Consider the following 15,384-nt stretch of genomic DNA (forward strand, 5'->3'; position numbering starts at 1 on the left):
TTTTTATATAAGGTTGCAAAAAAAATTGGTTAATCAAATCATACATGCAAAATCGACGATATTAAGCAAAAAACATAGTACACAAAATTCAATGTAAAGGCCATGTATGAAGACAAAAAAAATTCATTGAAGGAAGACTATAAAGTCGTGGTTTCATGCCTATGCCAAGAATCTAAAAGCCATACCCAAGAATCTGGTACACCAAATGAGACACAAGTAAATTGGTCAAATTAAAAGTAAATCAAACTAAATAGTTTAGAAATTTCATGTTTGGTGTTATTTTCCAACATAAATTGACTATTTATGTGTTATATATCAAACAATAATAACAATGTGCATGACATTTCACTATAGCCTTCAAATCCTATCACAAAACCCGCATGTGACAAAGGTCATAATGTGCATGACAATGGTAGAGGTATTAATTTGTTATTGAAAATAAATTATATAGTTATTAATAGAATTAAACATCTACAGTTGCAATTGGCCATACATGTAACCTTTTTTTGAATACTTTAGAGTATGTTGAACATCATGGTGAATGAGTGGAGCATGTTCAAAGTATTCTACATGATGTGGCATTTTTAGGTAAAGAAAAATGCATGTTATGTTCTACTGATTAAAAAAATACTTGTAACAGTACAAAAATGAATATGCGAACTTAACCCATTTACTTGTTATTATAGGAGACCCCCCTTTAGTGGAGCAGCCTCGTGCTCCTCAAAACAGGAGGAAGCATCATAATTTGACATTACAGCCACAAGAGGAGGAGAATGAGGAAGATATTGATGCTCCTATTAGCCTTTTCCTTAAAAAATCTAAGAAAACAAAAAAGAGAGATATTTTTTTTTAAATGCTCTTTCATGAACCTTGTTTTATAAACTTTGTTGGATAATAAAAAATAATTTTTTAAGTTATTATCTATGAATATTACATATTAATATTGAATTTTATGTCACGTTAATAAATATTGTTGTGTTAATGAATTCTTGATTAGTGTTTAGTATTAGTGAATTTTATATCATATTAATGATTTTTTTGTGATTGTATTGATTGAATGTTATAGTTCATAAATGGATGAATAAATGAAGTATGTAATTATATGTTAATGGGGAATTTAGATTGATGTTGGGGGAGGGGGGTGAGGCCAGATGAGCTTCCATCTTCAAGTGGTTGGCCTTGTTAAGTAGAGAATATTAAACTATTCTCAAAACCAAGTGAAGCTCAAACTAACACACCTTCATTATTTAATCAATTTCATTCATTCTAGGTCTTTGCTCATAAGTACATTTTGAATGGGTCATTTTTAGGCAACTATCATATAACAAACTAGAAGGGCCAATACCCAACTTGTCTGGCATGATTTGGCTTCATTTTGCGTAAGTATTCTCTTCTTGGATGCATCAAATCTACATGGTCTATGAACTATTTGAGATCTTATTAGTCTATTTCATTTTTCAAAACTCCCTTTGCTTCTAACAGTAAAATCATATTTTATTTCATATACAAATAAATTAGTATATTGACACATTGACAAGGCTTGCATATAGGGGTACTCTATGTTTAATCTTGAACAATTAATTTGTGCTTAGTGATGATGCTTGAATTATTTTATCTAAATTTGACTATAAATACTCTATTCACACTTATGCTATACTAAACTAATTTTATTAGCAAATCATATGCATGATGCAAACACCATAGTAATTTCATAGAGTTTTAGATTTGGGTAGATTAGTTTAGTAGCTATTTTAATCAAAGAATATCTCAAACCAAAATCACGAGAGTCATGAATACAGTTTTAGTTCATTCATATTGAAATTTTCACTACATTTGAATTCAAGCACAAATATAATAAAGTCACTTTCATCTTTGCATATAGGTATTTAATGTAAATTTGAAGCAAGATGCATGGTTTAGTGCAAGTCTATGGGGGACAATGGTAGTTGCAGGGTATGGTACTGGTGTTGTTTTAGACTTTTTGGTTCAATCTGGCTATTAAGTCACTACGGTGCACAAAATCATGCAAGTTAGTTAAAGCTTATTCTAGTTATAGTTGAATTGCTTATGTAGTCATAAGATTTTCAAGTAAAAACCTTGAATTGTGACAATTTTAAATAATGCTTTTGCAATGGGTTTGGTTGATTTACACTATAAAAAAAAATAGATTAGCTGATTTGTCATAAAACTCCATGCCTTCAAATCTTATGACTATTTTTAGTTTTTTGAAATGGAGTGCTCCACTAACTATTTTATACATTTAAGAGTACTGAAGCCGGTAGTAACTTCTTCTATGTCTCCAAAAAATGTAGCATAGGTTTAGGATTTCATCCCCTGAATAGTAATTTGTATTACTTTTCACACTTATCACTATAACAATAGCAATAACCCTATCGCTCATCGCTATATAGGAAATCCCCTTTCTAATAGGTGTTTCCACTAAGTATAGTGATCACAAGTTTTGGTCTTCTTTGTGAGTTATCATCTTATCACTATACTACATAGCGATATGCAAATGCCCATCGCTCATCATTATGTCCATTATTCTCCAAATGTGATCTGCGATCAACTTTGATCCATTACTATAAGCAATAGCAACCCCTTTTTGAAAATCACATTGCATTATCGCTATAACACATGGCGAACAATCGATCTTATCGCTAAATGCTGCAACACAAACTTCCTTTCTTCAATCACTAGAAGCACTAATTTCCATATCATATAGCAATACAACCCACATCATCACTGATTGCCAAAACAAAATAGCTCAATTCTGACCACCAATAATGTCATTGCCCATTGTCATAACCAAAACCTCATTTCCCTGCTCATCGATGATGGCTAAAGGTTATAGTGATACACCTTTCTTTATCGCTCATGGCCATATTGACAATATGTCTTCTCCACATATCAATAAACTTGATCACTATATGTTATAGCGATATCTCACCCAGCTTTGAAGATGACCCTGCTGCTATCACCACAATATATGTTGATACTCGATGCTTCATCATTGTAGCTATAGCGATATATTTTATTATTTATACCTTCTATATTTGTTAAAATTTTGAATGATCTGGGTCAAAACTTAACAAATTTTAGTCAAACTTTCGACTAGACATGGTCAAACTTCTAACCAACACACCAACAAGGTCCCCATCATGGGTTTGGCATCCTAGTCAGATGGGCCACCCTTTTCACCAACATTGGTGGAAGGTTTGACAACCACATATAGAAAAATATTGGTGTCAATTTCTAAACCTTAACCAAGGCTAGTCAAAAGCTCGACCAACCTTTTTCACAATTTCGAAGAAATGATTGACCAGGATATCATCATTGGTTTGGCATCGTGGATGGATGAGGCACCCATTTCAACCAGAAATGGTTGAATTTGCAACAACCACAATGGCCAAATGTTGGTGTTGATTTCAATGAGAACTTGCATTGAAAGTTTGACCTAAACAAGGGATCGTTGAAATTGCGATGGAGAAAACACCGACAAGGCCATTTGTGGATCATTCGACCAATTTTCATCAAAAATAGAGGCCAAGTCTACTAGCGTGTTGAGGAGAAGGGCCACTTACCCTTAGTTTCATGGGATAATGTTTGTAAATCAGTGAAGAAAGGAGGTATGAGCATTTAAACCATCACAATGATGAATAATGTCTCTTTACTAAATTTTTTTGGAGAATCTTCAAGGATGAGAAAGAATAGAATTCAATAATCAAGAGTAAATATCTTCAGGACACTCCTTGCCTCAAAGATAACCTTGCCACTGAAGAATATGTTAAAGGTTCTTGGATATGGAACAATATCCAAAAATCAAAGCAAATTGCCAAATAGGGAGGAGATGGATCTTAGATAAAAGTAGAAAGATTAATTTTTGGGAAGACAACCAAATAATGGTTAAACCTCTTTCCTCAGAACACTTATATTCTCAATATGCTGAAATCTATAAAAATATTATGGGAAATGAAGTTGTCAATATTGGAGAAAAAATGAATGGATAAAACTTTAAAACATCAATCCAAAGCTAGCCCGCATTGACCTTTCTTTGAATTCTTGGCTTATCTGACCAGGAATTAATGAAACAAAAATTGGAACAATGATTCAAATGGAAGAATTTTGGTGGCCTCAACTTTCACTATCCACTTTAAAGACTTGGAAAGTCCCTTTTAGTCTAAGTCTTAGTTAAAACTCTAACTCCTCAATTTAACATTTTATTTTGGTTGTTATTGCAAAATAAAATGTTGACTATTGACAACCTTTGAAAGAAAGGTTTTATCCTTCCTAATAGGTTCCATTTCTATGTTCAAGAGCTGGAAAGAGTTGCTCATATTTTGTCAAAATGTGACTTCTCTCTCAAAGTTGTTCAACCCTCCTTCAATGTTGGATGTTTGTTGGATCTTCCCCAACATTGTTTGGGACTTCTTTAATCAAAGGAACTATCTAGTCAAACATAAAGGGGCAAACTCAATCTAGAAGGTGGCTTGTCATTGTTTATTGAATGTATGAAAAGAGTAAAATAATCAAATTTTCAAAGAAAAAAGTTCTAATCCTAAAATTCTTGGTGAAAGGATTTTCAGGAGCATCTAAGAGAACTTTCAATTGTCTCCCCTATACCCGATGGACCCTAATGAAGCTAACAGTATTGTGTTAAGGAGTTGGGATTTTGGTTTCCTTAATAATCCCTCAAATAAGAATAGAGAAGGCCTTGTTTGTCCTTCCCCTGCTTGCGACTAGTACTACATCAACTTTGATGACGTAGCTAGAGGAACCCCTAGAATAGCTAGTGGTGGTGGAGTAATAAGGAATGAAATTGATAACTATACTGGAGCAATGGCAATGTCATTGGGGATTCAAACTAACCACATGGCGGAGACAATGGCTACTTTACACTCTAAAATGTTGGCTAAAGAAATAGGATAGGATAATGTTTGGCTAGAAGGTGATAACAAATATTGTCAAAAACGTAAAGGAAAAGAAAAAGTCCTTGTTGACTATAAGGCATATCATAGATAAAAATAAAAGGCCCAAAGCTTTAGAAAATTTCATGTGTCAGCTAACTTTAGGGAAACAAATAGGGCAACAGATCTTATGGCTAACATTGATACCAAATGGGAGCCGACTAAATTATGTAATGGAGAGGAACTATTAACTTAAATAATGAAGCTATTAATATCATCAACTATGAAAGGATTAACCTTAGAGCGGTTTTATTTCTATCAATAATGGACAAGACAGAAAACTCAAGTGGCACATATTATGGGAGCACCAAGTTACTATCTTACTTTTCGATAATTGCTACCTTCATTTCTCACGCTGTATGGGGTGCTCTTTTTCAAGCTCTAGTTTCTACATAACAACTTCAAAGGAAAATCAAACTACTTTGCGAGCATGATAGGTGTTCTAGACCATGAGGAGTCGGATACCTGGGAGTGGAAAAATGATGAGGCTGTCACAAAAAGACTTAGGAAAGGCAGAGGGAATCCTTACCTCAAGAAACTCGATTGCGACAAAGAAATCACTAGGTCTTTTGTAGAGAGTTGGAATGACGGGAAGGTAATACTGCATAGTAAAACTGTTGGCTTGACTATAGATTTAATTGTTGAGGTTACTGGCCTACCAAACTCAAGTATAAAAGCCTACGACGATGCCACCATTTTTAAGAATTATGTGAAAATTGCTAAAGAATGTCATCAAGAAATTCCTAGGATAAGAAAAGAGGGGAATTTGGTTAAGGATCAGTCTAATTTGTATGAGACATGGTAGAATATTTTGTAGTGGGTTAGAGTTTCCTTCTTATATTATATTCCCACATCCCTTACCCATAGTTTGAACAAGAATCGGGAAAACAAGTCTAAACTCGTTTGCCATGAAGGTTTGCTTGTGCTCATATATAAAATACTGTAAGGAAAAAAAATGTGGGTAGAATTGTTGATGAAAATGTGAGATAAATGCAAGGAAATGCGAACCAATGACGATAATTTGAAGAGGAAAATATGAGGGAGAAAGCAGTAAGAAAAAGAGCTCTTCAGAGGAAAAGGAAGAAACGAAATCAGAGGAGAATGTCTTCAGAGGATTCTTCTGATTCCACGGAGGAGGATAGTAAGAATAAGGGCCAATAGCATGAAAGTGAGGATAGTCCTGACTCCAACTCTGAAATGGAAGGGGAAGTGAATTTAGAAACTGCAGATAGTCCCAGCTCTGAAACAGAAGGGCAAGTGAATTTGGAAACAGGGAGAGTGAAAATCCCGATGAGTTAGTAACAACCACTTTGAGAAAAATTTGACACGAGAACACCAATGATAAAGAGGATGAAACAAAAAAAGAGAACTATGACGAAATGGAGAAAATGAATACTGGAAACAACAAAAAAGTGAAGCAAATTAGTGTTCATATAGAAGTAGTAAATGAGGGTATTAATTCCCCTTTGGTGAATTACATTGATTTAGCTACTCCCTTGAATGAGGAAACTCATAACACGGATTATAAACCTTGGTATAATAAAAATGTGAGGAAGGACATTTTAGAGCATCTAGACTCAGAGGAGCTAGAAGATGACAGAGACAGTACTATGGGCATCTTAAAAATGGTAAAAGCAAGATATACTTACTATTTCTGAATTGATAAATGGGTTGTCAAAGAAATTAAGAGCCCCAATTAGATAACTAGCACTTGCACCCAAAGGAGCAAGGGGTACGTTGATAGCCTCTACATATGTGTCTTCCAAATATTTAATATGACATCAGAGGAATGCAAATAATGAAAAATAAAGTAAACATTATTAACTTCGCATAATCAATCATCAACTAGGTTCTATGGGGAGTTGTTAACTAATATAATTATAATTCAAACTATGTAGACAAAGCATGCTACAAATATTTTCTCCACAAAACACATATACAATAACCACTTTCATTCAATATAACAACAATCATAGAAATATGGTAAACACCATCAATAATAGGTGACATTGGATATATACAAATATGCATCAAACAACTCTTCATATAGATTTAAAGGTCAAACATTGTTGTTGTGTTGTACAAATATCAGTTGTTGGAAATATGATAAATGACATCATTAACAAATATATGATAGTGGATTTATGCATATATGCATCAATTAGGAAATCACGTCACATCACTAGAAGGGGCATCTTTTCACCATACCTAATACACAAAAACATTATACATTAGGGAAAGATGATATTGAATTGCTTAAATGTAACCAATTAAAAAATCGCTGAAGTATACATACATAAATCTATATATGTCAAAGGAAAGTGGGATACTTTGTACCTGTCTGCTCTACAGTGAGAGTTGTTACAATCAAGACTCTTCCTTTTTTCTAATAATGGTATATGGGTTATTCTGCATTCTTGAATATCATTTGAAGGTGAATAGTGGCTCTATACGAAGGTTCTCAAGTGATTTAACTCTTGATATAGTTGTAAAAGTCAAACCTTGTTGTTCTGTTGTACCAATATTAATTGTTGCTCGCTGAAGTATTAGCCCTTGGGATTTATATATAGTGAGGGCCCATGACATAGATAGTTGTATTTGTCTATGATTACCCAAGGTTATAGGTGTTATAAGTAAACTTTTTGGGTCACCTTCATCCCAAGGTGGACCACTATAATTATCAAATCGGACAACCACATATGGAGGTAGTTCTAGGGGTTTACACTAATGTGTACACAATATCAACCACCTCCTCAAGTGATCCATTTGCAAAGTCTATTTGAATCCAAAGGTTTGTCGTTAACATTATTCGTGGACCTTTACATAACAAGAGTTCTCTTGGAAGTCGATCAACATCAATCTCGGGGTTTAGTTGTAAGTGTGTTTTTATTGCAATATTAAGTGCAATGGGAACATTGAGTAATTTAAGCATTTTTCTATTGTGTAGCCCAACAAACATGTTTGTAGAGTAAAGGTGAATTGATTGGTCAAATGCAATTTGTTCGGAAACACATAGTGTTTTGTTTGTACGTTGCATTAGTGATTCCTAGTCTTGCTTAGTCGATTCTGCATTGCACATGTTTTGCAACATGTGACGAAAGTCAATTTGAATTTGGGAGTCACCTTGTTGATGAAATATGGTTGTCAATGTGATAACCGTTGTGAATTGCTCCCAAAGGTATCTGGCATTTGAGTCTGACACATAGATTGGTTTATCCATGATAGGGGGTAGCTAGGCCAAGTCACCAACAAGAATTATAGATGTACCTCCAAAGAACATCTTTTGTTGATGGGGGAAAGCTTCTCACAATCTACTATTTATTTTCAAAAGAAGTTTTGGACCTATAAAGCTAAATTCATCAATAAGGAGGTATTTCACATCTCTCATCTTCCTGAAAGACTAGTAGAGATTGTCCAAGTAGTGGGTACATTTCTTTTATTGGTATTCTAATGGTAGCATGTATGTTGAATGATGCAATTCCTATAGGAGCAATAGTAAGGAGTGGATTTTTTGTTTTTTAGATGCTAACACCCAAAGTGCATGTCTAATACAATGTATCAAGTATGATTTCCCTGTCCTGGTTGTTCCTTGTATGATCGTGTGGAAGGGTTTATTGGAGGAGATATCATTATAATGCTCCTTGATAGTGGCAAGTGCTACTTCTTGTTTGGGAGATAGTGGATATAGTAGAGCATGCTCTCGTAATATGGAGTGGTCATCTACTTGGGATGTCGTGTTTGTCCTTATGAAATGTTCTGCAGTGCTCTTCAAATGGGAAGGTATAAAACATTCATCCCATTTGTTGATATTATAAAAGTCACGTCCAGCCAGCATTTCAAGGGTATACAAGTTCTCACCACCAACAAGCCCCATTTGTGATAGGAACTCCCATTCATTCATTTCATTTGTATGTCTTGCACCCATCTCACTTGTATCATCCAAATCCTCTTCATGATCAACCTATACATTTATTAAGCAGTCCACATGCCAAACATAGTAGTCACTTAATTTCATTTGTTTCCAGTTTGCAACAATGTCATCTTTATTGAGACCAATATCTATAGAGATGCTACAGTAATTCTTGTATAATAGAAGCTCACTCCAACAAAATGTCTCGAGTTGTTTAGAATTCTAATCAGGAATTAAATAGAAATGAGAGAAAACATTGACAATTGCCTTATATTTCATTACTTTCCATTTGCACCCTTTGCGAGTAGCCGAGAATGAAAATGATCTCTTCGTTTCAATTAATGGCATTAGTTCCATCTTAGCGGGCCGTTGTATGTAGGAGTGGAGATAACTCACTAGTAATGTATTATAACCTAGATTTTTGTTAATCCATTGGAAAATTTTACATCTAACATTTAGTGTTATAAAAGAGCGACTACAAGAAACAAGTGGTAATTTTTCTAGCATATGGCATGTCTCCTAGGCACCAATATCATGATATGCAATAATCTCAGACATAAATTTACGATATGCTAATAGTGTGTGATCTTCACCTGCTTGTTGTTTGCATATGCATGTTAGCATTTCGATACAATCCTCTAATTTTCTTTATGCCTTTGATGCATGTTTTGCTATATATTTAAGAACAAGCATCTTCGATACAACTGGTTGGCAATCCATATTGGCTCTCCATATTGAAATCATATCTAGGTTCTGTATATTTAACCTATCATCATTCTAAGTTGGAACATAAGTTTTTTTTCCAAACTCATCATATACCAAGGATGAGCTCGCACTTTCAGACCAAGGGGCTTTATAGTGACACTCTAAAATGCTACCTCACTTGTGTAAGCACATTGCTTCAGTATAGTGCATGTGTTGTTGGACACGATTGATTAATTCCTCATAGTCAATATGCATATCTCTATAAAATATAGTAGTTATTCCCAACAAGCAAGGATCTTCTTGTAAAGAACGACATCGTGTGTTATTTCTACAAGATGGAGTGCGGGGATTGCATGCATTCACATATTTTTCAAAGAATGATCTTGCTTTTTCTACCTCCTCATGATTCTAGCATTCAAGTTTGTCCATGTCAAGTGCACCAGGAATCCAAATGAATCCATGTATATGTCCTGACCCTCGATGTTGCCATTCATATCTATACCAGTAATCTATCATATGAAAGAGTTTTTCTATTACTTATTTGTGGAATATGGTGAACCTTTGGCGCAAGAATAGGGATGTGGTATGTAGATTATTAGTAATGTTGTTTGTGCATTCTTTGTTGGTGCGAAGGATAAAAGGAAGGTCATTGGAAAGAGTCGTTGTAATTCAAGCCATTTAGTATCTGTAGCACTAAACGTGAAGAAAAGAGTAGGGGGTTCCTATTTGGTTGATCATATTTGAAAGTTCACCATGATGCTTACTCCAATATGCACAAGTTCCCCTCGAAGGAAGAGCCAAAGTGCATCAATTCTTCAGCCAATTGAGTGTTGGGCAATTGTTGTATGTGCAAGCGAAGGTTTTCAATGGTGGTTGGGATGCAGTCGTCTAGATTTTTTTTGACAAAAATAGAAGAGAGTCCCTGAATTCGATGTCTCATCATTAGATTCAATACAAAATAGCAGAACCTTGGGTGGCTCCCAAATCTACTATCATGGTATCTCATTAAGTGCAATACATATTCATGCATCTTAACTTGTCGATAGCGAGGCTACATTGGTAATGCAATTTTGTTTGGGAAGAGTGAGGGAAAAGCCATATCCAAAAGTGCCTTAGTATTGTACTCATTTATTGGAGAAGGATAAAATTCTGGCCAATGAATAAGGGTGTCTTCTTCAACTAAAATTTGCAATATTTCTTTGATGATATCTATCTCACATGTCTATTTGGTAAGTTAGCCATAAATGATGTTGAGAATGTCATGTCAATTTCATTTTCATCCTCACCAAATGTATGTTCAAATTCAGTTGAGAGGTCATGTGTAGGGTCTATGCCAACAATATGAAGCATGTTTGAAATGTCTTTACTTGTAGCTGGAAGTTGTTGTAGACAATCAAAGTCAATTAGAACATCCTTATAGTATGGGTCATATTTGATTTTATATTGTAATGCAACCCAAACACGACCCCTACTTACATAGCAATCATAGTAAGTTCCATGGGTATGAAGTCATTGAACTATTAAGACATCCAAATCTATAATTTTGTGTGGGAGGTATTTAGCTATTGATTTAATGTCTTGTGGAAAGCTAATTGTGTGACCACAATATTTATATTGTCCACCATGAGCATCAGTTACTTGCACTATGGGATTTACTCGTGCTATGAGCATTTCTTCAACTTGGGTTAGATTTGTTAATTCTTGGGTCCATATTATTGGACATTGCAAATTGATGTCTCCCTTTTTCATGAGAACATCTAGTACAAATTGGAACACAATCAATTAAAGAGGTGTGGATGCCAGTGTAACATTCATTGCATATGTTGCATGTTCGCATGTTTGACAATACATCTATCTTAGTGCGGAATTGCTTAGAAGCTATTGCAAAGTCCGTATGTATATGGGGTATGAGATGACTTGAATGAATAGTTGGTATCACAGTATTCATTTCTATGTCTGCTAAATAATTTTTCCTTTTTTGGTTGTGTCGTACAAGAGATTGAATGCTGATTTCTTCTTTATGGCGAGCATAATACTCACAATCTCTTTTACGATATTGATTTCTTTTATTTTCAATTGCTGCGAGCACTGTTTGACAATTTTGAGAGGAGGAACTCATTATCTGCAAACAATAACATACACTTCATGGTTAACCTTATATTGAAAATGATTCGCACAATAAGACGGGAATAACATCAATGTCAAAAAAGAAGTGATAACTTATTAAAATGGCTAGAAATATCATTTTTAGATTCAATCACCAATTTGTTCATTCACTACAAATATATCGTAAAGGTCTAAGCTATTAGTAAAGATCCTTATCAAACGTATCTACATGCAACTATAAACACTTAAATTTACCAAATATACAATTTTTTAAATATGTATATAACCTAATGCAATTATAAATAGTTAAATTAAATCACCAATTTTTAGTTTCACTAAAGATATATCACAAATGAATAAGTTGTTACCTAACATACTCATTGGACTTAGCTAAATGCAATCACAAACATTTTCATTTACCACACATTTCGTACTTTTGAATATGGGTGTACATAGCAACATCAATGGAAGTGCAATTACGTGAAGCAATGCTTCTTCTCTATAATACAAGTACATAATTGTACTTCCATTGCTGCAACTATCGGTATATTTAACCCCTCTTGTTATTGATATCATCAACTAACTTGAGCAATGAAACATTTTCTCTAAATGTGAGCATAAACACGTAAATTCACCAAATATATAATATTCTTAATACGCTTATACCTAGCATCAGCATTGGAAGTACATCTATGTAATTGTATTGTTAAATAAGAAGCAATAGAGATATATTTAAGCATTCTTATTTTCCACATCATCGATCATCTCAAGCAAAGAAGCATTTTCTCCATCAACATCCAATGCGTCAACTTTGGTGATTGTCGATTTCAAGCGACCTTGAGTGGCACTTGAATCATATACAACTGAGATAGTAAAGATGAATTGTTTCAAACATCCTTGCTTAATTATCATATCTGCATCAATCTTTGTTTCTTTATTGAATTGGAGCATATACAAGTCATGTGCAGACATACCCAGAATGAAGGTGGCAAGTTTATCAAAAGCAACAGCCCATAGTGTGTCTATATGATCTACTAGCTTTAGCTGAAGTATGTACCTGTAAATACAATCTGCAAAGGTGTCTTTGCACTTTGCACAAGTCCATGTTTCATCAGTATTTCGAACCTTTTTTTTTACATTGTTTACCATTCAAGCGAAGGGGGCAAGATAGATAGTAAACCGAATTTTTCTTTATGAACTGAATTGTTACCTTTAGAATACAGTCAAAAGGTTGAGAGACATTCATTGTGTGTTCCTCAATTTCAGCAATTGTTTTCATTGGGATTCGTAAGGGTACATCTATAGCCTATGTTGATGATGATAAAATATCCTTCCCATTCTGATCAAATCATAACCACAATTTTGTTGCCTCCTCTATATCAGGGTTTATAAAGAGTTGAGTACTAGCCAAAGTGCTTATGACCTTTCCATTGTATTTAGTGGCTTTTCCATATTTAACTACAAGAACCACAACATCATGTGAATGGTACATTTCTTGGAGTTGTGTTCCCTCCTTATGGGTGGATGGTCCCCATAAAGTTACATTTATAGTAGATGAAGACTATCCATCAACTTCACACTCCTACGAACTTTTGTCTCATCAAACCTCCTTATATCTCATCAAAGCGAGATATACTTACTATTTCTGAATTGATAAATGGGTTGTCAAAGAAATTAAGAGCCCAACTAGATAATAAAAGAGATTTTGAAAAAGGTTTAAAAGTTGGAGAAAAACAGAGAGGAGGTTAAAGGAGGCTTCTAGCATGGTCAAAACAAAGGTGGCTCTTTGTAGGAGAACATCATGGATAATAGTAATGTGGAAATTGAAACCATTTCAGTAAGCTCGTTGATACTAGGCTTCTAGAACATCCTTGAGGTGGTTGATTCCAGAGTTCAAAATATCCTCAATAGGATTGATAGGAATGGCGCAATGCTAAGAACGATCCTTCTACACAACCACAAAAAACTCAAAGCCTCTTTAATTTAATATGAAGGATCTCCATGCTATGATTGAAAACTAGAAGATAATCAATGTGGACAACTATGTTGACACCTCCATAAGAACTAGTGCTAGCCCTGGCAAATGAACCATATCTAACATGAAGAAGATCAAGAATTAAGATCCCAAAGAGCAGGTAAAGTTGGATGAGGCTCTTCACAAGCTTGCTAAACTTGAGGAGACTGCTATCATTCTTAGCAAGTTTATCTAATTTTGGTTAGTTTGGGTCTCTATTGGTTTTTTTGGGTTTTGTGGTTTTTGCTTCTTTTGGTTGTCTCTATGCCAGGGGACTATTTGTTGGGCAGCTATATTGCTGCTAGGTTGAGGAATACTCAAATTGTTTTCAGCTTTGATAATGCTCTAATAGCAGCAATAATTGCCCAGAAATAAATTGTTGTAGTTGATTACTGCCCAAACAAGATACCTACTACCCGTCTAGGAAGATTTGGCACAACAAATTCGATTTTTCTCCAAAACCCATAAGAAAGGGCTCTAAAGTCTAATCTATGGCAGATTGATTCTCTCATTTGATGTCATCCTATGTTCCAATTCTTAGACAATGATTCGATTTGTTGCTATATTCTATGCTGATTTGATGAATGAAATTGATAATTTTAAATTATGTTGCTATGATGAATGTGACAATGCTATGTAATTCTGAAATTCATTAATATATATATATATATATATATATATATATATATATAGCCGTCCCCTACCGTCTCCTATTTCAGCCAAAAAAAGGTCATCCCGAAAACCCGTTTCCTTGTCCCCCCATCCCCCAGTCCTGGAAACTTGGGCTAACATAGGTTGCAAGAGCATGTAAGGGTTTCGGGGTCCCTTTAAAACTTGTTTTAACCTTAATAAAAAACAATGGTAACTTAGTGCATGTATTTTGCTGCACCATTTGAAGACAGCCCTCGGTTTTGATAGATAAAGGAACCTACAAGTCTATTTATGATTGCTTTATGGATGTCCAATCCGAAAGTATGGGAGAAATTATCATAGTTATTAGTTCAATTAAGTAGGCAAGCAAATGGCATGTGTTGCTGAATGCCACTTTGGGCTCCAAGAACATGGATTCTCTTGGCCTCTCACTAGTTATGCTAGCTTTTGTTATTTGCTCATTTTATAAGGTCTATAGGGAAAACCCAACTACAGTTGGTTGTCTTTTAATTAAAGAATCCAGCATTTCTTGGTTGCATACATCTGTTGCAATGGTATTGGAATGGTGAAGATAGTGCCTATATGCAAAGGCATATCAAAACCCCCTATAAATAATGAAATTTAGGATGGTTTTTGTTCTAAAAAGTCAAATTCCAATGGGGGAATACTAAAGGCTACTGTTGGCGGCTCAAAGAACAAGCATATTCTCACTCCAAGCGCCACATCTGTATTCATGAGATCACAATTGAAGAAAGTTAAAAACACACAAAGATACAAATAGAGACCAATATCAACCTTTGGAACTGATGATATACAAAGTGTCTCATATGCTTTGAAAACGAACCAAATGCAGCATTAATTTAATGATGGGTTTCCAGAAGAAACTTGATGCTTTCCTGCTCGCCAAATCTGATTATCCCTTAAAAAATTGTAGCATTGTAATGCAAAGATAAATGAAAAACCAAATCTCTCTGCATTAAATTGGTTCCATATCTAGCAGTCACTTGATATAAGAGCAAACATTACTTACA

This window comes from Cupressus sempervirens, chromosome 6 (assembly GCF_028749045.1).
Source record: "Cupressus sempervirens isolate cs-2001-9-10 chromosome 6, ASM2874904v1, whole genome shotgun sequence".
Classification (NCBI taxonomy): Eukaryota; Viridiplantae; Streptophyta; class Pinopsida; order Cupressales; family Cupressaceae; genus Cupressus; species Cupressus sempervirens.